The 21899-nt window shown below is 62.7% G+C and overlaps 1 protein-coding gene and 1 long non-coding RNA gene across 10 annotated transcripts in view; both read left to right on the top strand.

The window, feature by feature from the left end:
• Positions 1 to 21899, top strand: part of HS6ST1 (heparan sulfate 6-O-sulfotransferase 1) — a 42677-nt gene that overhangs the window by 10217 nt on the left and 10561 nt on the right. The gene's annotated exons all lie outside the window — the stretch shown is intronic.
• Positions 7029 to 21127, top strand: LOC132522442 (uncharacterized). The gene is made up of 2 exons (XR_009541212.1): positions 7029 to 7108; positions 20427 to 21127. It is a non-coding gene; the product is annotated as an uncharacterized LOC132522442 (long non-coding RNA).

Raw genomic sequence — 21899 nt, 5'->3', positions numbered from 1 at the left:
GGTCTGGACGTTTGGTTTACCGGCGCCTGTACTGGGACGGGCTGGGTGGGCCAGGCATGCCTTTGCCCTTCAGCCAAGTGCATGTGCAGGGGGACGGGAGCGTGCCTGCTGACCTCTGAACCCCTCTGGACGCCCTTGTGCTGGGGGATCAGCCAGAGGCCCGCAAGGTTGGATGAGCGGACAGGTGGCCGGCTGCCCGGCCATCCTCCCTGCAGCAGGAGCGCCCCCAGGGCCTTCCTCAGAAGCCCTGAGCAGTGCCCAGGGCAGCAACCGCACAAGCCCAGAAAGCCAGACAAGTAGGCAGGCCCCCTGCCGCATTGCACTGCCATCAGCCCTGGTTTGTTGAGTTGGAAGAAAGGATCCTGCCGCGAAAACCGGAGCCTGCGGCCCACTGCCGTAAAGTCATGGGCCCTGCCTTCCCCTCCTGATGGAAATCTGGGCAGGGCTTTCCCAGAGTGAGGCCTGCCTGTGTGTGTCACGCCCCAGCCGGGTGCCTGGTCCCCCGCCTGCAGTCACCCCCCAGGGCTTACCCCTGCACGGCCCTCCTCTGGAACCCAGCTTCCTGCATCCTCCTGGAAAGTCACGTGGGGGCAGGGCACCCTTGGAACGCAGCAACCCCCCCCCCCGCCAGGCCCCACTTGGCCCCATATTTGCAGCGCTTGCCCCTAGACCACCTCCCCGACCTGGCCTGGGAGGGGTGACCCGTGAATCACCGGCCGTCTGAGAGTTAGCTCCTGCCAGGCTTCCCAGGGCCCCAGGAACAAACACAGCACGCGTTTGTGGCCCTGGAGCAGCGGGTGAGCATCGCCCCTCTGCCTTACGAGCTTTCAAGGCTCACGTGTAAATATTTACTTCCCTGGAGTGCTGGTGTCCTTGGAAAACGAGGACCTGCAAACACAGAGGTTCTGTGTTTGCATCAGTGCGACAGGAAGCGGGGTCGGGTGTCGTCCCAGAGCAGCGAGGGTTTTCTGCGAGTCCTGGGTCACGTTCCCTGTTAGGGAACCTGACCACGGCCGGGGAGGGAGGGGCTGGGGAAGGCTCCGATCTCCGTGCGCCCCACTTACAGGGTGCTGTGCACCGTGCTGGGGGCGGGGTGAGCAGGTGTCCTTGCCCGGAGGACACAGTCTGGGAACAATGAGTGGCCGTGACCGACAGCCACACCGGGTGCCAGGCCTTCCTCACTCCCACCTCACTGTCAGGGCCCCGCTGGGCAGAGGAGGAAACCGAGGCCCCAAGAGCCTAAGTGACTTGTCGCCACGGTCACACGTGGCAGAGCTGGGATTCATACTTGCCTGTGGTCCCAAGGCTTCCTGTTAGGCCCTCCCCATGACAGGGAGCGTGCAGGGTCCCCCAGGAGGGCAGAGCCAGGTGTCACCCGGGCGTAGGGTTCAAGCTCGCCACGCTGCCTGCCTGCGCGGGAGGGGGTCGTGGCTGCTTGGAGGGTGGGCTTTCCCAGCAGCCCAAGGTGGTACAGGGTCCCGGGGGAGGCCCCGAGTGACCACCCACCCCCTCCTCCTTGGGGCCCTGCTGCGTGACTGGCCGCCAGCCGGAAACAGCCGAGCCATTAGGCCTGACGTGTCACTCCCCTGGGGGGAGGGGATCGAGGCAGGTGGAACTAGGGCAGGCGGAGCAGTTGGTCTCCCAGGGGTTTGGAGGTTTCTGATGTCACCTGTGAGGAGGGGCCCCGCTGGGCAGGCGCGGAGCTGGGAGGCAGGTGGGCCGTGGCGTGAGAGCACACTTCCCGCCTGCCCGGGGCACCACAGCCTCGCCTGCCCAGCCTCACGGCCTTGCCACGGTGCTCTTCCCCTAGCCACTGCACCTGTGTCCCGCAGGAGAGGCCGCAGCTCGGGCACATGCCAGCACCCTCCGTTCCCTCAGCGAGCGGGTCGGCAGGCGAGCAGGTCCGGGCACCGTGTTTTGCTCAGGCAGGTCCAGACGGGAGGCTGCTCGGTGGCCCACGGCGCGGACCCTGCAGAAGTTGAGGGCCTCCCGAGCCCTGCTTTCAAACCAGCATCCCGCAGTCAGAAAGCCCAGGCCTGGGAGGAGAGCTGTGTTCCTTTGCTTCCTGGAAGCTTGGCTGGCAGAGCGCCCAGCGGGAAACATCGTTTTTATCAAATCGGAGGCAGTCACGTTTCAGCCAAGTGGGTCAAAGGCAGGCAGCGGGATTGGTGGCGGCCTCCCCCGGGCAGGAGCAGGCCCCTGTCCTCAAGCATCGGCTCGAAAGGGGGCCCGGCAGGCGTCAGGCGGGACTCGCCACGGGGCACGGCATGCCCGCCGGGCCCGCAGAGGCCCAGGACACGCGCGCGGATGGGGCCCCTCGCCCCCTTGGCCCACCCGAGCCACAGAACACTCCAGCAGCCGAGGCTGACAGCCGGCGCCTTGGGCCCCTCACCCCGCAGTAGCCGTCCTCAGGGCCAGCGCTTCCCACGAGACCCTCTCTGGGCGCAGGGGAGTTGACACAGCTCCCCACGGGCCGAGGGACCCCCCAGGCAGCGGGGCGGGGGCCATGATCGCCCGGCAAGGCTGAGGGAGCCCCAGCCTGAGCCCTGCTGTCTTTGGTCACCTGTCCCTCTGCTGATCAGGCCAGTGGAGGCCTGAGGTGGTGCCGGCCGTGGAGGGGCCGTCCCGGAGCTGCTGGGGGCGCTGACTGGCCCCAGTGTGGGCCGGAGACGGGCTGGCGGGCGGGGGTGGCGGCCTCCTGCAGAGCCGTGCGGCGGCGCGTCACGTGAGCTGTTTCGGGTCTCTGCCAGAGGAAGTGCTCTTTGGAGGGTCGGTGTGTCAGCGCGGAGCCTGGGGGCGGTGGCCTGCGCCGTGTGTGGCGCTTGGTCGCTGGCCTCCCCCAGGTTCAAGGCCGTGGCAGAGTGTGTCCTCGGGGCTCAGCTGGCCCCAGCCTCCCCAGCCAGAACCACTCAGAGGTCCCCTCAGCTCTTGCCTGCTGAGCTAGCACAGAAAACCCCAGCCTTGCCCGCCCGGGGCTCTGTGCGTGGACCCCTCTGAGTCTTTTTAAATTCCTCTAGTGGGTTTTGATGGAGCCCTCAATCCTGGCCCCCAGCCCTCCCTTCCAGGGCCGCCCAGCCGTGTCTGCAACGGGCGCCCAGCTGTATCTGACGGGCATCCAGGTGTGGGAAGGCCTGGGGGTCGCGGCATCCGGCGTCTCCCTTGGGTTGTACTTGCAGCCCCCGTCGAGTTCCCGGGGCAGTGTAAGGGCCTTGGCCCCTCGGGTGGCGACTCTGCCATCCGTCGGCCAGGCCTCACTCTGGTTTTCTCCAAGCGACATCAGGTCGGGGTCCCTTCCCACACACCCTGCTCTGCCCCAGTCTCGGTGCACCCTGGACCCCCAGTCACTCTGCCGGCCTCTGGGTACTTGGCCCTGGCTTGCGGGGACCAGGGGGCACAGGTACTGTCCCAGGTGTGCCGAGAGGTGGCTCCACTGCTCTCCTGTTACCGGTGGGGAAGCAGAGGTACGGAGAGGTCAGGCGACTCGCCAGAGGTCCCGTGCTCAGGCAGCAGACCCGAGTGTCCTGGAGCCCCGTCTGTGCCACGCACACCCCTGGCTACAGCTGCTTGGCAGTTATCATTCTGGAGCCAGTCCTCGGGGGGGGCGGTGCTCTGGTGGGGCGCCAGTCCTGCCCAGGGAGCAGCGACTTACTGAGGGAGGGCCATCCCAGGAATGCAGCTAGCATCCTGGCAGTCAGAGGGCGCCCAGAGGCAGCCCGGTCGGTCCCACGTGCAGCAAAAAGGAAGCTCAGGGTTGTGGAAAATTTAGTGCCAGAGCTGAAAACTATTTTTTAAATATTTGCCTTCCGTTCGTTCTTCCTGCAACAGAAGCACATACCGTAGCTCGGGAGCTGGCCCGGGAGTCATGGGGCCCAGACGGGGCCTCTTGCGCCTCTCTGGGGAGGCCTCGCTCGGAAGCAGCAGCGCCAGCTTAGAGTGCGGGCCCGGCTGGAAGCCTCCGTGCTGCGGCCCCACTGTGCGCGGCGAGGGGCCGTGCGGTCTGGCAGCCCTCCGGGTTCCCGGGTGCTGGGTGAGCGTTCCTGAGAGACAGGATTGCCTCCGTGGGTCAGGCGGGAGTGTTTTCCGATCGACTGGGGCTCGACTTTATCCAGGGAGAGGATGGTGGGCACGTGGAGGGGCTGACACTCTGCCCCCTGCCCCACCCTGCCCTCAGGCCCAGCTGGGACCTCTGAGTGGTTCTGGCTGGGGAGGCCGGGGCCAGCTGAGCCCCGAGGACACACTCAGCCATGGTTTCCACTGGTGTCGGAGGATGCCATGGGGGCCAGGCTCTGGCGGGCAGGGCCACGGCCTTGAACCTGCACACGTGTCCCCGAGGTGGGAACGAGCACCTCCACCTCGGTCCTGCGCACAGACGGTGCCCACGACTGGCAGCTCCTGGTGCGACGCCCGCTGAGTCTCCAGCCGGCTCCCAGCCCCTCCTGCCCCGACGCCTGCCGTGCACACCACCAGGGTAAAGCTGACAGGCCGCCGCCATGGGGAGCGTGCCTTGGCCCCAGCTCTAGTGTGGAGGCCTTTTCTGAGATGTCTGCTCCACGTCAGGCCAGCCACAGGCCATCCTCCACCGCCCAGAGCGGCGGCCTCGGGCTGGGGCTGGACTTCCTCAGGGACACGGGGTCCGCTCCCCAGGGAGAGGGCGGGGTGAGGGGCCGGGGGCCTCTCCCGGGGCTGACCCCAGGCCGCACGAGGCACCCACACTGCCACACAGCCACCCCACCTGTTCCCAGGCACACGCCCGCGCACGCTCCCGGCAGCAGCTTGCGCTGTAGGGCAGTGGTGACCCAGAAACGTCCTGGAACAAGAATCCTTTCTTCCTTACAAGTGGTTGGCACTTTGAGACATTTCCCCCCCTGTGAAATTCCTTCCCGCTAGCCCCCTTTAAGAGCCGAGTGGTTTTTCCACCCTGTGGCTGGGCCACCCCTTCATCCCTGCCACCTCCGAACAGGCCAGGACATCAAGGAGACGTATGTTCATGGGAAATTCGCTCTTGTTGCAGAAGTGCGGGCAGGGGGCAGCCTGGAGCTGAGCGCTCAGCCCCCTACCCGCAGAGAGCCGGGAGGGCCGGGACCTGGGCTTTGCAGGAGGCAGTCATGGGCTGGAAGACCAGACTCCCTGGACAGCTGGACCTTGGCTCCCCGGCTTCTTCCTCCTGGCCTCCCAGGAGGGGGGACCCTGGCTGATGACAGTGACAGCACGGGACACGAGGTAGGGGCAGGCCTTGGAATTAGCCGCGGGAACTCTGGGTCAAAATCTTCCTTGAGGAGGTCCCTGGAGAAGTCCCCCGATTCTGTGGAAGGTGTAAAAGGAAGGGGTCCTGGAGTCCGTTTGCCAGGCAGAGCCGGGCAGAGCTCACCTGACTGGGGTCTGACATCCTGTGCTGCCCCGGCCTGGGCCCCGAAAGGGAAACCTGGGTGTCGGGTATGGATAGGAAGAGGCCAGCAGGACCCCTGGCCGAGCCCCCCACCCCAGCCTCTGCCTGGCAGATGGGCAGTGTTTGCAGGGCCGGGGACGGGTGAGAGGCCATGAGCTTCTGTCCACCATAGCCCCCCCCCCGCCCTGTTGGACTCCGTCCCACCGACAACCGGGGTCCCTCAAGACAGGCTTGGGCCACCGTGACTCTTTGCTGAGAGGACCTGGCACAGAGTAGGTCGTGACCTTCAGAGACAGCCTAGCTCAGGCCCCCTGTGTCGTGGCCGGGCAAGTGTGACCAATCTATACCTCGGTTTCCCCATCTGTAAAATGGGCCCGTGCTGCTCTCTCCGATTCCCCTGGGGGTGGGAAGCGCGGCCTGCTGGGGTGCCTGGCGCCCAGAGAGGGCCCCGGAGGAGAGGGCACTGCCCGCTGTCCCTTCTGTCCACCCTCGTGTCCCAGGTTTGAGATCGGAATCCTAAAGAAGACCACCAGTGGTTTCCCTGTTGCCTGGGCTCACGGTCTTTGTCGCCTTGACGTCGTGTGTTTGTTGAGAGCGCTGGGGGGCCGGCGGGGCGGAGGCCTGGGTGCTGTGAGCCTCTGGAGCCCCACCTCACGGGCGGCTGGGGCTAGGGTCCCCAGCATCGGCGTGGAGTGTGGGGGGTGGCTGTGTGCCCCTGTCCCCACCAGGCGAGGCAGGTGCTTGCTGCGCCCCTGCTGTCTGGCCAAAGAACAGAAGCAGGGTTCTCGGCCGGGTCACGCCTGAGGCTGGTGCCCTGGTCTCGTCTTTGGTCCTGTCACCGCCCCACCCCCACCCCCCGAGAGAGCTGAGGGAGGGCTGGGGGCCGGTTTAGACTGGGCAGGCTCCGTTTGTCACCCCATCCCTGCGGGTCCCCTGGAGCAGCTATACCCAGAGGAGGGCCTCCTTCTTTCCTGAGAAGCCTGCTGTGGTTTTGCCCAAGACTTGCTCTGCCCAGGGCTGGCTGCAGACACTCCATTGTAGGAGAGCCTTTTTTTTTTTTTTTTTTGATTGTGCTAACGTGTACGTAACATAAAATTTACCGTTTTAACCATTCTTAAGCGTACAGCTCAGTAGCATGAGGTGCGTTCACATTGCTGTGCCACCGTCACCACCATCCGTCTCCAGAACCTTTCCGTCTCCCACAGCTGAAACTCCACCCATTGAACGCCTTCCCACCCAGTGCATTACAGCCACCCTTTTGCTCTCTGCTTCTATGAAGTTGGCTCCTCTAGGGACCTCGTATAAGTGGACTCATGCAGAATTTGTCCTTCTGTGACTGGCTTGTTTCCCTGAGCGTTATGTCCTCAAGGTTCATCCGTGCTGCAGCGTGTGAGAGAATTCCTTTCCTGTTTCAGGCTGAACAGCACGCCCTTGTACGCATACACCTCATTTTGCTTTTCCATTTGTCCTTCAGTGGACACTCGGGTTACTTCCACCTCTTGTTCCTTTGAATAACATTGCTGTGAATGGGCCTGCAAATAGCTGTTCCCGTCCCTGCTTTCCATTCTTTCGATATCTGTCTAGAAGTGGAATTGCTGAATCATGTGGTAATTATACGTTCTAATTTCTTCAGGACACCGCCATCCTACTTCACGTTCCCATCAGGAATGCACATAAGGGTTCCGGTTTCTCCGCGTCCGTACCAGCACGTCGTCTTTTCTGGTTGGTGACTTGTCACGGCCTAGGGCAGGGCGGTCCGGAATGTTGTGCAGAAGCGCTGGGGCGGGAGTTGCTTGGGGTCTCGGGAGGAGTCTGGCAAGGCCAAGTTCAGACTCCGTGGGCCCAGCAGATGGGGCAGGCTGGGGTGTGGGACAGCGCTATGTGGAGTTTGGGGCAGGGGTCCAGCAGAGGGTCTGGATAGGTGCGGAGAGGAGAGGGCAGTTCCCCGCTCCCCGCACTGGCTCCAGAGCTGAGCTGAAGAGCTGCAGCTGCGTGGTGTGCTTGGCCCTGCGGTGGTCTCAGCGTGGACCCACGACCGGGGCCAGGCCCACAGCCTGGGAATCCCAGCGTGGTCGGTTCAGCTTCTGCCTCGTTCAGTGTGGCCCTTTCGTGGTCCGAGGCCAGCTGGGAGACTGACTGGGTCTCGTATTGGCCACAGACTCCTGCCCTACGTGGCACGCAAATCCCTTCGCACTTCCCAGGTTGGTTTTTCATTCCTCAGCCCCCCGTGGGCAGCCAGGAGGCAGCCACGTCTGTGCTGCCTGAGGCCGCCGCGCACGCGTGGGCTCTATGTGCCAGGCCGCCCCCGGGGCCCCCCGCTGGCCGGGCTGGGGGGTGCTGGGAGCATGTGCCGAGCTCTCGTGGCCTCGGGCACCCGGCGTTTATGAAGGATCCCTGCACGGGGTCGTCTGGAGGCTCCCGGGTCTCAGGCTGTTGTAGACTTACCGCTCCTCTCCCGGGCGCAGGGCTCTGGGCGACAGGCAGGATATTTACGGCCCAGCTGGCGCCACCTGCAGGCTTGTCGCCTTCACGTTCCTGTTTCCTGATTCCCACCAAGATTGGTGTCACGTCAGGGACGGTGCAGGGGCCTTTGCCTCTGAAGCCATCACTCAGCAGCCAGGGCCCTGGACGCGCAGTGGGAAGCCTTCTCATCCGGCAGGAAGGGCCGCGGCAGCGCCCTGGAGGGCCGGAGGCCACGGCCCTTCGGCTCACTCTCCAGACACAGTTCGGGCCATGTTTTTCTTCTTCCTTGTGAGAAGTTTTAGATGCGTGTGTCCTGACTTCTGAGTCCTCCTGGGGCCTGGCAGTGAGGCCCCCTCCTCGTGTACCCTCACGCCTCAGCCCAGAGCCCCGGGCAGGATCGGCCCTGGGGTACAGAAGGGGTGGGGCTTGGTCCCGCCCTCCAGGACGCACTCAAACCCCATCTTGCAGCGCCTTCCCCTTCTGGGTCCTGGGGGTACCATCCACGCCCAGGCCCACCCTGCTTCTCCATGCGGGCCGCACACACCCTGAGGGGTGGCCTCAGCCAGCAGGGAGTCCATCCCCAGGTCTCTTGGGGCCCGTGGTTTGCGACTGCAGCCGCTCCTTCAACCTGGAGGGCCCCTTCCTGTCTAGGGGTCGCGGAGCCGCGGTTTCTGGGAAGTCCGGAAGCTGCTCTCCTGACCTCCCCACTCTGTGCCATAAAGTTGCCCGGTGGGTGGGCGATGGTGGCCGAGGTTACCACCACGGACTGCTTTTGCTGGACGTCTCGGGGTGAGCGTCACGCTCCCTGGTCAGTTTCGTTCCCAGCCTCAGAGCCCGAGTTGTTCCCTGAGTCCTCACTCAGGCCCTGTGCCGGCCCTGGGCACCTGGGCAGATGGGCCAGGCTAGTGGGAGACAGGCCAGGAGAGGAGAAGAGCCCCATGTTGTGTGCCACGCCATGGTTGAGAGGTGGGCCAGGGTGGAGAGGGTCCAAGGGGAAAAAGGAGAGGAGGAGGTTCCCCGGAACAGGACTGGGGAGCAGCGCTCCTCGGCAAGGGGGCGGGCGCGCAGTTGGGCACGGGAGTGCCTGGTCTGCCTGGGGGCCCCTGCCCACGCCGAGGGCTTGGCTGTTGGGACAGGAGAGCACAGCCTGGAGGGTTGCTGAGCAGGGGAGCAGCTCCACCGGCGTCCCTGAGACAGAAGCTTTCAGGTCCTGCCCAGCTGAGGGGCCTGTAGCCACACACAGGACCCCAGACGTGGGCCTGGGTACCCCCAGGGTGGCCTCCAGGACCCCTTTGCAGCAGGAGCGGGTCAGAGCAGGAGTGGGAGGGAGGGGCAGGCGCTGTCACAGTGGGTGAAGCACGTGCGGCCAGACAGGAGGGAGGCCAGCCTGGACTCAGACCCCTAAGGGAGCCCCCTCCCCCGGGGACCTGGCACGCAGCGGGCAGCCATGGGCCACACCTGGTCGTGGCAGGCATGCGGTCCTCCCCTGACCTGTCAGCCCTTGCTCCCAAGGTGGTGCTGAGGGGCTAAGTGGGCTCCAATGGCGCGGGGACTCGGTCCTGAAAAGGGCCTGTGTCTCCAAATAACTCGAAGGGCCTCCAGAGTCCCTGGGACATGCTGGGAGGACCCGGGCTGGGGTGGGCCCAGGTTCCGCTGTGCCAGGGGCAGGGGTCCGCAGCAGCGGGGTGGCTCTCCATAGACCCGCCCTGAGCTCCCAGCGGGCCAGGCCCACCAGGAACCCCACAGACAGGCCCTGGCCATGGGTTTTGCCCTCCCTGAACCTTGGGGAGACAGATGTGTCCAGGTGGGAACGTTGGCATGACCCTGTGTGTCTGGGGGACAGAGATACGGGGGGGGGATAACCCTGTGCTGCAGCCCCTCGGACTTGCCTAGAGATGCCCTGAGGGGGGTGACGCCCCGCAGTCAGGGTCCCGAGGTACAAAGCCTGGGCTACTGCCCCTCCCTCCCCCAGGTTCCTGCACACTGGCCACGCCCCGCCTCTGAGCTGGGAGGGGGGCCCCGCAGGTTCTGCCTGCTGCCGCAGTGGGAGGCGCAGCAGCCTGTCGGGGCTGGGGCCTGTCTGCTGCCCCAGGAGAGGAGCCTAGTGACCAGGCAGAGGCCCAGCCGCAGCTCCTTGCGTGGCCTTTCTCGGGATCTCCTGCGTCTCGGGCATCCTCCCATGTGAATCAGGCCGTCTTTTCAAGATGGAGCCTGCCAGCTGACTGTACCCTGCCGGGCCCCCCCACTCCGCCCCCGTGCTCCCAGTGAGTCACACCTCGTGCCCTGGCCTGCAGCCCGCAGAGCGCCCCGAGCGTAGGGCCCTACTCACTTCCCCATCGCCGCTCCCCTGCTTCAGGGCACCGCTGTCCCCACCTGAGCGCCGGGACACCCCTTGCAGGACAGCCCGGCCTTCTGCTCAGCGCCTACAGCCAGGAGAGCTCTGGCCTCATGTGCTGGCGCTGCCCGTTCACGTTGGCATCATGCCCGGGCTTCCCAGTTAGACTGTCAGCGTTCCCCCAGGGATAGGGTGCTCGCCTGGACGCTGGCATCCTTCCCCGTCGTCTCCCATCAGCCAGGCCTGGAGAGCCGGCTTCTGGCAAGCAGGTCCCTGAGCTCCTGGGCACCGAGCACACTTTCCCCTTTGGCACAAGGCTCGAGCCCTGAGTGTTTGTGTCCAGGCTGGTATAGGCCTGGGCCCGCTGCTTCCTCGTCTGCATGTGGCGTGGGTGTCCCTACCTCGAATGCCAGGCCTGAGTGTGTAGTGCACGATGGGCCGGGATCCCGTCCAAGCCACTGTCCTGCCAGGCTTGGGCTCCGGGAAAGGACGGGCGTGGGTAGCTGGGCGTGGCCCCTCTCAGGTCACGCCCCTTTCACCCAAGTTGGTCCCCGTGACAGTGGGAGGACCTGGTGCTTCCTCAGCCCCGGCCACTGGCCTCCTGCCCCAGCTCTTGCTGTCCAGGCCTTTCTGCTCACCGCTGCCCAGCTCAGCCTCCCCCAGCTGGCTCCCTCCACCCCCAGACAGGCCCGGGCTCCTCTGCCGGGCACGCAGAGGCCTTCTCCTGGGCCAGACCCTCTCCCCGTGGCCACCCTGGGGTCAAGGAGGTCGATGAAGCGTGAGCAGGCTCTGTCTGGGCCCAGGGCCTTTTGCGCTCGGGGCAGAGCTGTTAGAACTCATCCTTGCAGGGGCTGTTCCCCTCCGGGTCTGTCCAGGGGCCTGCTCTGTTCCCTGAGCACACCCGCATCTCCCACAGACGGAGAAGGGGCCAGCTGATTAAGGAAGCAGGAAGCAGGCTTGGAGAGGCGTGGCCCCCATCCTGCCACCGTGTGAGCACTGCCAATCCACTTGCTCCAGACGGGGCACCGGCCTCTGGAGACCCCAGGTCATGCAGCCAGGGCCTCTCCCTCGGGGGACCAGAAGCTAGCCCACTGAGCTCACTCAGAAGCGGGCACTCTGGCTGACGCACCCGCTGAGCTCACCTGGGGCCGGGGGCCCTCCCTGCCCAAGGCCCAGGCCCCAGGAGGCTCCGCACAGGGAGGATGCAGGCCAGTAAGGCTACCGCTGCTCCGGTTGCATGGCTGTCCCAAACCCCCAGAACCCTCAGCCCTCCGAGAGCCACCCAGACCCTTAACGCCAGGCACTCCGGGACCCGGCAGAGAGCACAGGGCGTGCGAAGCAGCCCCCTCCCGCGTCCAGGTTCTGAGGGTGAAGCCCCAGCCCGGTGCCTGCACACAGGTGCTCAGCAGAGACGAGGTGGGCAGACAGGGTCCTTGCTGTCATTTTATCGCAGGAGTGGAGAGTCGCGGCCCAGGGAGTGGGCATCTTTGCCCCGTTCCTTGTCTTAGAGGAAATGCAGCTGACTCTTCCCCGCGAGGACCATGTTGGTTCTGGGTTCTTTTGGATACTTTATCAGGTTAAGGGAATCCTCTTGCAGTCATGAATAATATTTAATTTTAGCAAGCACTTCTTACACATCTGTGGACGTCTGTAATCCACGGATGTGATGAATGAGATAATGGATTTTCTCGTATTAAACCATCCTTGCGTACCTGGGATCACCTGACTTGGTCATGGTGTCTTATCTTTTATAGGCTCTACTGGATTTGATTCGATAAGATTTCTGTTTGCAGTTTTTTACGTCTATATTGAGAATGAAAAGAGCTGTAATTTTCCTTTCTTCTCGTGTGTGTGATTTTGTTGGCCTCATAGAATGAGCTGGGGGTGAGCACGTGCATTTCTTTGCTGTTATCTAGGAGAGTTTGATAATCTGTTCTTTTAAAATTGGGTAGACATTTTTTTTTGTAGGAATTGTCCCCCCCCACTTTTTATTTTTATTTTTTTTTTTATTTTTTTTTTTTCGGTACGCGGGCCTCTCACTGTTGTGGCCGCTCCCGGTGCGGAGCACAGGCTCCGGCAGCGCAGGCTCAGCAGCCTAGCCGCTCCGCGGCATGTGGGATCTTCCCGGACCGGGGCACGAACCTGTGTCCCCTGCATCGGCAGGCGGATTCTCAACCACTGCGCCACCAGGGAAGCCCCCACTTTTTATTTTGAAAAAATGTCAAACCTGCAAAGCAGTTGAAATAGTAGTAAAACTTTAGCGCTTTACTTAGACGCACTGCTTGTTAACATCTGTCATCTTGGCATACGTGCCGGTAGGTATGTGCTGTCTCTTGTTCTAACATGTAGGAAGATTTCTAACGACTGCTTTGTTTTTTTGTTTTGTTTTGTTTTTAAGCTTACGGGGCTACTTGTGGTTTTTATATTTGACTGACGGCTTCCGTCTCTCTCCCTCTCTCCCTCCCTCCCTCCCTCTCTCTCTCTCTGTCTCTCTCTCTTGCACGTTCTCCCAGTGCCCCTACCCACGCTTGGCGAGAGCAGATGAGTTCGTTCTGGCTGTTTCCTTCCCTCGTGGCCCTCCTCTCCTTCCCTCTGGCTGGGCTGGAGGTCCCCGGATGGCCTCCCTCATGTGGGGGGCATGGTGTCTGTATCATGTGGTGAGGAAACAGATGCAGAGACATTCCTTGGGTTACCCGTCAGGGCCACACAGCAGCTAAGTGGCCGAGCTCGTGGCAGGTAGGGGGCCCCGTTCCCGGTGCGTCCTGCCCCAGCTCCTGGAGACCCTGTCTCTGGGGTCAGTCAGCGGCAGACACACGCGCCGGGGGTGGACGCCCCTGATAACTGGGGAACTTCAGCGGCGGAAGTTTGCCCGTCTGCAGAGGGCATCTGACAGCGGCGCCCGCCCCAGAGGTCGCAGGAGTAAAGCAAGTGTGTGCCAGCTATGCCCCACCACCAGCCACAGGAGCACATGGTGGAGGGGCCCCTGAGGCGGCCTGGAGGTTCCTGGTTCTGGAAAGGTCCCTTTCTCTGGCCCCCAGGACCAAGGGTCACTGCTGAGGTGACTGCGCTCCCAGCTCACGGGATGGTTGCCCCTCCGGGAGCGCAGGGCCCACAGGCCAGGAGAAAGCAGTCCACCTGGGCACGACGCGGCTCCTGTCTGGGGCGTGCCGCTTCGGCCCTGGATTTCTGTGTCTGGGGAAAACAGTTCCTGTTCAAAGAGCTTGTGAGGCCACCATCCCCTGGCCGACTCTGCCTGTGTGGGAGGATGTGTGTGCGCGGGGCGGGGGGCACATGCCAGCCCCCTCCTCTCCGTTCACAGACTCCGTGCGGCCGCGCGAGAGGGAAGGATTCGCAGGGGTTCGCTCGTGGGAGCAGGCGTGTTGTGGGGCGTGAAGCCAGCCCCCAGCCGTGGGGTCAGCAGGCTGAGCCTGGAGGGGGTGCCACGGATGCCCCCAGTGGTCCCCAGACCAGCTCCGGCCCTCCTGACCCCCGAACAGGCGGATGACTGGTGGTCTCGTGGCTTTGGAGACGTCTGCACAGCCACGGGGGAGGCCCAGGGCCTCCCAGGCCTCTGACTCCGAACCTCTAGTGAGAAAATCAGGTTAGATCAGGTACACAGAAAGCCTTTAATCTGTTTGTTTTGTAATTACAGGCTTGATTGTATGAAATTGGAAAAATACAAAAAACTGAAAGCGGAAAAAAAGTTGCCCGGAGCTCCAGGCCCGGGGACGAGCCCCCTCCACGTTTGGCATGTGTTGTGTTTCTGCCCCGTCTTTCCCCTGGGCCCAGTTTCTGTGTTTTCCAGAGCTGGCGTCAAGCTGTAACGTGAGCTTTGATGTGGTGCGTTTGCTCATCACGCGTGCGTACGTGTGTTCCTGTGTCATGCAGAGTCCCCAGAAGGGCTGTCCCTGTCGCCGTGGAGTCACCGGGCGTAGGTTTCAAGTTCCCTGAGCTCGTTTTAGGCCCTGAACTGTTTGTCACCTGGCGGGGGCCGTGTCCACTGAGCTGTGCCCCGCTGCGTGGGCCTCCTGTGCTGGGTCTTGACTGCCGTAGGATGCGTCCCTGGCACAGAGACCCAGAGGCTACGGCCGGGGCAGGGGGAGCTGGGCGTGCGTGCTGTGTGCCCGGGGCCACGCTCGGCGGTTACAGGCTGGGAGGACGAGGGGGACAAGCGCCAGCAGAGGCCTGCGGGCAGGACAAGTGAGATGAAGGCTCTGGAGGCAGGTCTCGGGCCCAGTCGGCGAGCGCACGTCCCCACCCGGGGACGGAGCAGGGCTCGGTCACCTTCCCTCCTCCCCGGGGCGGGGGCGTGCGTGTTCAGATGGAAAGCCAGAAAGCACCAGGGAGGCAGGCACGAGATGTGAACGGCAGCCCCGCGGGGCCCCGCAAGTGCCGGGCTGGGTCCCGGGCTCCCTTAGCTGGAGCACCACCCAGGAGCCCAGGCAGGAGCCTGGTGGAGTTGGGGGGCGGAGGCTCTCCATGGCCTTCGGACAGCCCGGAGGAGCACCGCTTGTGACACTCGGTCGACAGTCCGAGGCTGAGGCCACACCTCAGAGTTTGGGAACGGCAGACAAGCTCCCAGAAAGCCATCCTTTGCTCATTGGAGGGGACGTCTCTGGAAAGGCCCATGCTTGGGTAGGTGGGGCGTAAGCCTTACCTCAGCTGGGAGGACATTGCCAGTATATCCCGCTGTGGCCCCGACCCTGGGCAGGGCTCCCAGAACCCCCCGCAGCCGCAGCCTTTCTGGTCACCTGCCAGGAGGGGTGGTCAGGGGCCCGGCATCAGTGCTGCGGGAGGTCTGTTGTGGGTCTGTGCGCCGTTGCCAGGCACAGTACGGTCTGTCCCTGTGTGCATCTGGGAAGGAGGCCTCACCTGCACCTTCGTGGGCGGGGCACCCGAGCCCCCACTGCTGGACGTGTCCACTGAGAGGTTCTTGCAGGGCGATCACCCCTGGTCAGGAATGGAGAGCGACCGGCACACAGGCTGGAGCCAAGAGGGCAGACGTGCTGGGGGCCTGGCTGGAGGCCCAGGCGGGACCAGCCTGCGGCCACACCTGCGGCCACCAGCTCTGCCCCTCGTGGTACCCAGCTCTGGCTTTGGGCCTTTCCTCCCTTCGGTGCGCACAGCTCCCCCCAGTGTGTGTTGGCCTGGTGGTTAAGTCACGCCATGGCTGTCCTGGGGGGCCTCGTGAGGGGCCAGTGGGATCACAGAGGTCAGGGGCCTGGGGAGGACAAGCTCAAGCTTCCTGCAGACGTGGGGTCCTTGCCTTGAGGGGGAGGCAGGGGCTGCAGGCCCTGGAATGCACTCGGGGGCCCTCCTGCCTTGGGGACCCCCTTGCCGTCCCCCACCCGATCGGCAGTGCCTCGGATTCTCTGGGCCGCGGAGCCAGGGGCTGAGGTAGCCTGCTCTGCTGCCCTGAAATTGTGCTAACGTTGTGTAGAAATCAAGGGAAGCTTTTCATCCGCCCACGGAGCTCTAGGTGCTGTCGGGGAGGGGGAAGCCGACCGCAGAGGTGCTTCCGAAGCCTGAACTCAGAACGCTCGGCTTCCTTCATAGGGATTTTTTCAGCCACTTGGAATTTTGAAACAAGGACGGGAATTTCCTTTTTCCCACGGTTTGATAACGTCCTTTCCTCGTTGAAACCAAGACCTCCTTTCTGCTTCTCACCAACCTGTGCACTTAGATGAGCTGGTCTGTGCCGTGGTGTGCCTGCCCCCGGCCTGGCCTGGGCCTCTCCTCTGCAGGAGTGCTGCCCCACCCCCACCCCTGCCCTCTGCCGGGCCTCCTTCTTCGGAGCTGAGGATGGAGGTCACACCTTAGAGGCCCTGCCTGACCCTGACCCTGCATCCGGCACCCGATCTCTTGGCACTTATTCATCTGGGTGTCTCACGGTCACAGGTCCAGTCCTTCAGATGCTGCAGGAGGGCAGGGCTGCACCGGCCCCACACACAGCACGCACTCCTGTGACGGAGGAAAGGATAAGTCCCACGGAAGGGGGCCGTGGGGTCCCAGGCAGGCTGCCGATCCCGGACGCAGGGGGATGTGGTCCCCCAGCTCCCCGCCTCTGTACCTCCCCGGGCTGCGAGTTCCTCCCCTTTGTGGATCGCCTAGGCCCCAAGGCTGCTTGACACATTCCCTTTCACCCGATCCTTGCAGGAGCCTGGGAGGCACAGGAGGCAGTAACGGGCTCCGAGGGGCCGGCATGGAGGTGGGGACGGAGGGGGGGGGGTGGCAGAGTCTGACGCTTGACCCGCCCCCTCTGCGAGGATGCCTCATATCACAGGGACAGCCCTCGCCCTACTGTCTCCTTACTGGGACAGAGCGCCCGTGTGTCCCTGCTGGCCCAGGGAAGGGAGGCGGGCTCTCAGCTCCCAGCAGTGCCCCTCTGAGCCAGCACTAGGCAGTAATTGGCAGCCAGGGCACCGACGTGGGTAGGGAGACAGTGTGTGAGCCTCCAGGCAGGATTTAGCCTGGCAGGAGACGTGCGCGTGGAGGATGCCTGGGGAGGGGCCTTGCCGTGAAGGTCCCATCCCCAGGTCCCACAGCCCGGGGTCAGACAGCCCCCCTCACCCTCACCCACTCCCTTTTTGGGTCCTGGCACCTCCACGCAACTCTGACGGCCCCCTCCCCGCGACTTGTACAGACCGGCCCTGGGGGCAGTGGGCGCACTGCATGCGAGGGCCAGGCCAGCACTCCCCTGCGAGCCGTGTCCATCCCTCCAGGCGCAGAATCCCAGAGGCCCTGGAAGCAGGTGGTCAGAAAGGCCTGCATCTGGAGCTGGGGGCCCACATGGCCCGTACGCCCCCAGCAGGCTTAGGCCTCCAGCCGGGCCCTCCTCCTTCAGGTCGGAGCGTCTGGGGACATGGGCTTCCCCCTGGGGTGGGGAGCAAGGGCATAGGGGCAGGGCCGCGGAGGCATTGGGCTCAGTGCGGGCTCACGGCAGCCCGGCTCTCAGCCCTGCCGCTCCTGCCTTGGCAGGGACACGGGGCCCCGTGAGAGTCAAGCCCTCCCCCAAGCTCTGCGTCTGCATTAGTGTCATCAGCCAGCAGGAGGCAGGGCTGGAGCAGGGCTGGAACCAGAGGAGAACCTGTCTGGGAGGCCCGCCCCGCATCCCACAGCCAAGGTGCCCAAGTCCAGGGCCGGGCAAAGCCCAGGACTTTGGCTCTTCCCCTCCCGGGGCGGCCATCAGGAAGACGGTCACAGCTTCTGGGTAAAGTGGTTCTCCTCGGGGCTGGTCCGTCCTCCCTGCAGGTCTGGATGTGTTTTTTCTTTATTCAGACCGCTCTGACTCTTAATTAGCTCACTGTACTTTAAAGGAAATGGATCGTAAATTGAGTCCATAGTTTAGTTAAAAATACCAGCTCTCCTGACTGCTGTTTGGCAAGTGGTCAGCAGGTGGCCAGGGCCAGCGTTGCCAGGTGATGTGTTCATGTGCCTTCTGGGGCCTGTGGCTCAGCAGGTGACCGGTTCTCCCCAGGCGGTTACAGGCTCCGGGGGCCTGAGCTCCAATCCCAGCACTGCCACCAGCCAGCTCTGTGGCCAGGTTTGCTGTGTAACCTTTCTGGACCTCAGTTTCCTTATGTGCAAAATGGGAATATTTTCTTCCTGTAGGGTGTCTGGCAGTGTCCAGGATGACCAGGGTAAAGCCTCGAGGGTTCACTGAATGAATGCCTCGCCCCAGACCTGGCTGGACTCACCGCTGATCGTGCCTGGGTCCTCGTGCATTGGTCCGGAGTAGATGGAGTAGGTTCAGAGACCAAGATAGGGTAGCAGTTGATTCCTCTCTCTTTGAAAAGGAGCCCAGCGTAGGCAGGCCAGGCAGGTGGTGCAGCCGCAGGAAGCACCAGGAACCCAGGCTCTTTCTCTGGCCCTGCCCTCCCCAGAAAGCAAGGCCTCTGCTTCACGGTCCAAGACGACTGCTGGCCCTCTGCAGTCACATGCGTGCTGCAGCCAACAGGAGAACGGTGTGGGGGGGAGCTGTCTCTAAGGACATCCTGATGGCCAAGCTTAGTCACACAGCCACACCTGGCTACAAGACACTTCCTGGGCTTCTTTCTCCTCAGGGATTTCCATGCTGTTTCCTAAACCTGTGGAGGCATTCCCAGTAGCTGGACTCTCTCCCCGCTGTCTGTAAGAATTCAGCTCCCTGGGTCAGCCAAGGAGGGCCTTCCCACCTTGTTGGAGGTGGGCAGGGCAGGGAGCAGAGTTGTGAGGCCAGCTGGGCCCCAGCCTGCTGGGGAAGGACGACAGGGCTCCCGTGCCCAGGTGGTCTTGGGCCGGCATTCTCCTCGCCACCCGTCCAGCTGGGACGACCGGCGAGGGGCCCGCGCCAGCCCCAGAGCTTCCATCTCGGTCCTGCCAAGGACTGTGTCCGCTTTAGGCTCTGCCTGTCTGGGTCGCAGGGGCTCTGGGAGGACTGGCCCGCCTGTGTGCGCACAGCACCTGACCACTGATGCCGCGGGGCTGCTCTCCCAACCCAGGTATTTTGGGAAGCAGTCAGTTAATCGACAAAAATAACAGCTATGAGTTCATAGCCGCTCTGCGGACGCGTTGCCCAGGAAGAAAGGCCTGAGGCCAGCGTCTCCTACCTGCATCTGGAGAGGGGCTCCCCAGCCTGCACTGCCAGCTCGGCACTTGCTGATCTGGGTTTTTCCTGCAGGTACCCGGGAGGGGCGCCGTGCTTTGGTGCAGGGAGGTGAGTGCTGGCCAGAGCCAGGAGAGACTGTCCGTTCCATCAGCTGGTTCACTCTTGTGCTGCCGGGGATGGTCCAGCTCCCCAGCCATGCCGCTCAGAGCAGGGCCTGCCTCTCCTCCCAGCGGGCCCCTCTCACATGGGCCCACACGGCTCCCTCAGCCGTGGGCTCTGGGGGGCACCTGGCCTAGGTGAGCAGCACGCAGTGCTGACGAGGGCCCAACTCAGTGACCTAATGACCAAGGTGGTGCACGCCATGACCTCCCGAAGGGTGTCAGCTTCCTGCTGGGAGGGGGACCCAGACCTTGGTAAGCAAGCCGGCACCCCCACCCCGGGATGCTCCCCAGGCCCTGGGGTGGGACGGTCATCAGAGCAAAGCTTTGGGCGGCTCCTGCACCCCTGAGCAGGCCCCATGGCAAGTTCTCCCCAGGGTCCTCCCTCTGAAGTTCCGGAGACCTCTCAGAGTATGGTGTTTTTGAAAATTAACCATCTGGATACTGGCTTCACAGTGTGGCCTCTGTCCTCATGAAGGGACTCCTGGTCCCTGGGAGACCACAGTACAGAGTTGGGGTAGAGGGGGCCTCAGGTACCCCTCACAGAGTTTCCCTTGCTGCTCTGGGACCCCAAAGCTCGTCCTGGGGGAGAAAGTGGCAGTGAAGCCAATCCCCCTATGGCATTAATTTTTTTTCAGTGACTGTATATCTGGAAGTAATACAACAGTATTTCTTTAAAAAAAAAAAGGTTGTAATTCTAATGCTAAATAACAGTGTCCTCACCCGCAATTAGGGAGCTGCAGCTCTGCCAGCACTGGTAGAAAAATCCACCTTCGTTTCAGGGTCTGAGTTTGTTCCTTGAGTTAGAACCTTGTTCACAAAAGCCCTGCCCTTGGAGCCCCCAGCCCGGAGCGGAGCGGGCAGCTGGCATCCTATCACGGAGGACACGTGAGCACAGAGCTTGCAAAGCTGGCTGTTTCTGATGGCCTCTTTGCACCCCAAGCAACAGGGATGTTTTATAACCTTTATTACTTGATTTCAGTTACGTAAATGACGTGTGCTCACTGCAGGCAATAGAGCATATAAAGAAGAAAATGGAGTTTTTTGTTTTTCTGTTGTGTTTTTTTTTTGGCCGCACTGGGTCTTTGTTGCGGCGCACAGGCTTCTCTAGTTGTGGCACGTGGGCTCAGTAGTTGCGGCATGTGGGCTCTCTAGTTGTGGCGCACAGGCTCAGAAGTTGCGGCACACAGGCTCCCTAGTTGTGGCGTATGGGCTCAGTGGTTGTGGTGCATGGGCTTAGTTGCCCCGCGGCATGTGGGATCTTAGTTCCCTGACCAGGGATCGAACCCACGTCCCCTGCATTGGAAGTTGGATTCTTAACCACTGGACCACCCGGGAAATCCCCAAAAATGTTAAAGTCACCCATTTGGGCATATGAGTGTTCACTGAACTTTCAACTTTTCTTTGAGTTTGAGTTTTTCATAATAAAATGTTGGGGAAAATCCATAGTTTCGCTCTTCTGAGAGCCACTTAATAATGCCTTCTGTCCCCGCACAGGTAGGCACAGGCCCTTCTGTGCACCAGCAGCCTTGTGAGCACCTGCGCCCTTGGCTGCAGGACCGTCTGCCGTGTGTGTCTGCCACTGACTTCTGCGTCCGTGTCTCCTGTAATGGCCGGCATGCCACCAGCATCCTGCAGCAGACTTGCCACATCTCAGCCCTTCTCTTTAGAGCAGACTCCTTCTGGAAGCGTAATTGCTGATCCAGCCCCTCTCCCAGCCACAGAATTGTGCACCCACCCCGGCTCTCCCGGCTCCCAGGAGGAGGGCCAGGAGTGGGGTTTGGGGCAGAAGAGGGAAGCTCCTCCAGCCATGGGTGTGACCCGAGGGAGGGGAGGGGCCGTTTCTGCCTCCGAGCCTTGCATCAGCCACCCATCTCTGCGAGCCAGGTTTCCTCATCATTGATAAAGTATGCAGGATACAGAGCGGGCCTCCCAGTCGGGACTGTGGGCTCCGACTTGCCCGATGCCCACAGCAGCGGGCAGGAGGGGGAGGGGCTTCCGAGGCCAGCGAGAAGGGCCCTCTCCCTGATCCCAGCCCTGCGGCAGGGCAGGCCCCCAGCCCCTGCCACTCAGCCACCTCGCAGCTGTCACCTTCCAAGGAAGGAGCGCAAAGCTGCACCTTGCAGAATCTTCCCAGAGGCCGTCTGAGTGTTTGTCATCAATAAAGCAGGGCTTCCTGGCTGCTGGTCCCGTGAGAACTCAGACTCTTAAAACTTCAGAGCTGGCCGCTCCCTGACACCAGTGTTTGCACCCAAGAACAAAACACATTCCTTGTTCACTAGGATGTACATGACTGTGGGATGCACCGAACCAGGGCACACAAAAACGTCAGAACAGCCCAGGTCGCAGACAGCATTAAACAGAGCGTAATTAAACGCAAGGAAGCATGACGCGGTCGGTTCACGTGTGGGCTCTTGGGAGCGGTTGTAGACCGGGCAGGCTAGAATTGTTCCACGACACGAAGTTTCTTTGAAGTCCTACGTTCTGTCTTTGAATCCACGTGAGTTTGTGCTCTGTTCCACTTCCCATCCGAGCTTGTTTTCCTATAAATGAACAAGACCCTTCTCTGTCCGGCCCCACCTGCACCTCAAGCCTGCTCTGCCCCCTTCTCAGGTCACGAAGGGCTGTGTCCCCAACGTCTCTGAGAAGCCTTCCTGACCTGCCCCGTTGGTGAGCGGTGCCATTCATCACCTCCTGCTGCCCTTGTTGGTTCCGCCCCACGCAGCCCAGAGCGCTCTAAGAGCCCTGCCCGCCTCTGAGCCTGGGCTTATCCTCTGTGAAAGGGGAGCAGTGCCTGGGTCCCGGGCTCTGCCTGGTACGTCACAAGCCTGTTGGCAGTGGGCACTGGTGCCGTTGTCAGGGCCCTGGGGGCATTGCTGGTTTATGTCCTTTGCTGTGCGTCCATGGAGTGCCAGGGCAGGGCCACAGGCTTCCAACTCCTTCCTCACCCCGTTTCCGCCCACCCAGCTG

This window comes from Lagenorhynchus albirostris, chromosome 6 (assembly GCF_949774975.1).
Source record: "Lagenorhynchus albirostris chromosome 6, mLagAlb1.1, whole genome shotgun sequence".
NCBI lineage: Eukaryota > Metazoa > Chordata > Mammalia > Artiodactyla > Delphinidae > Lagenorhynchus > Lagenorhynchus albirostris.
This window is presented reverse-complemented; position numbering and strand designations above follow the sequence as displayed.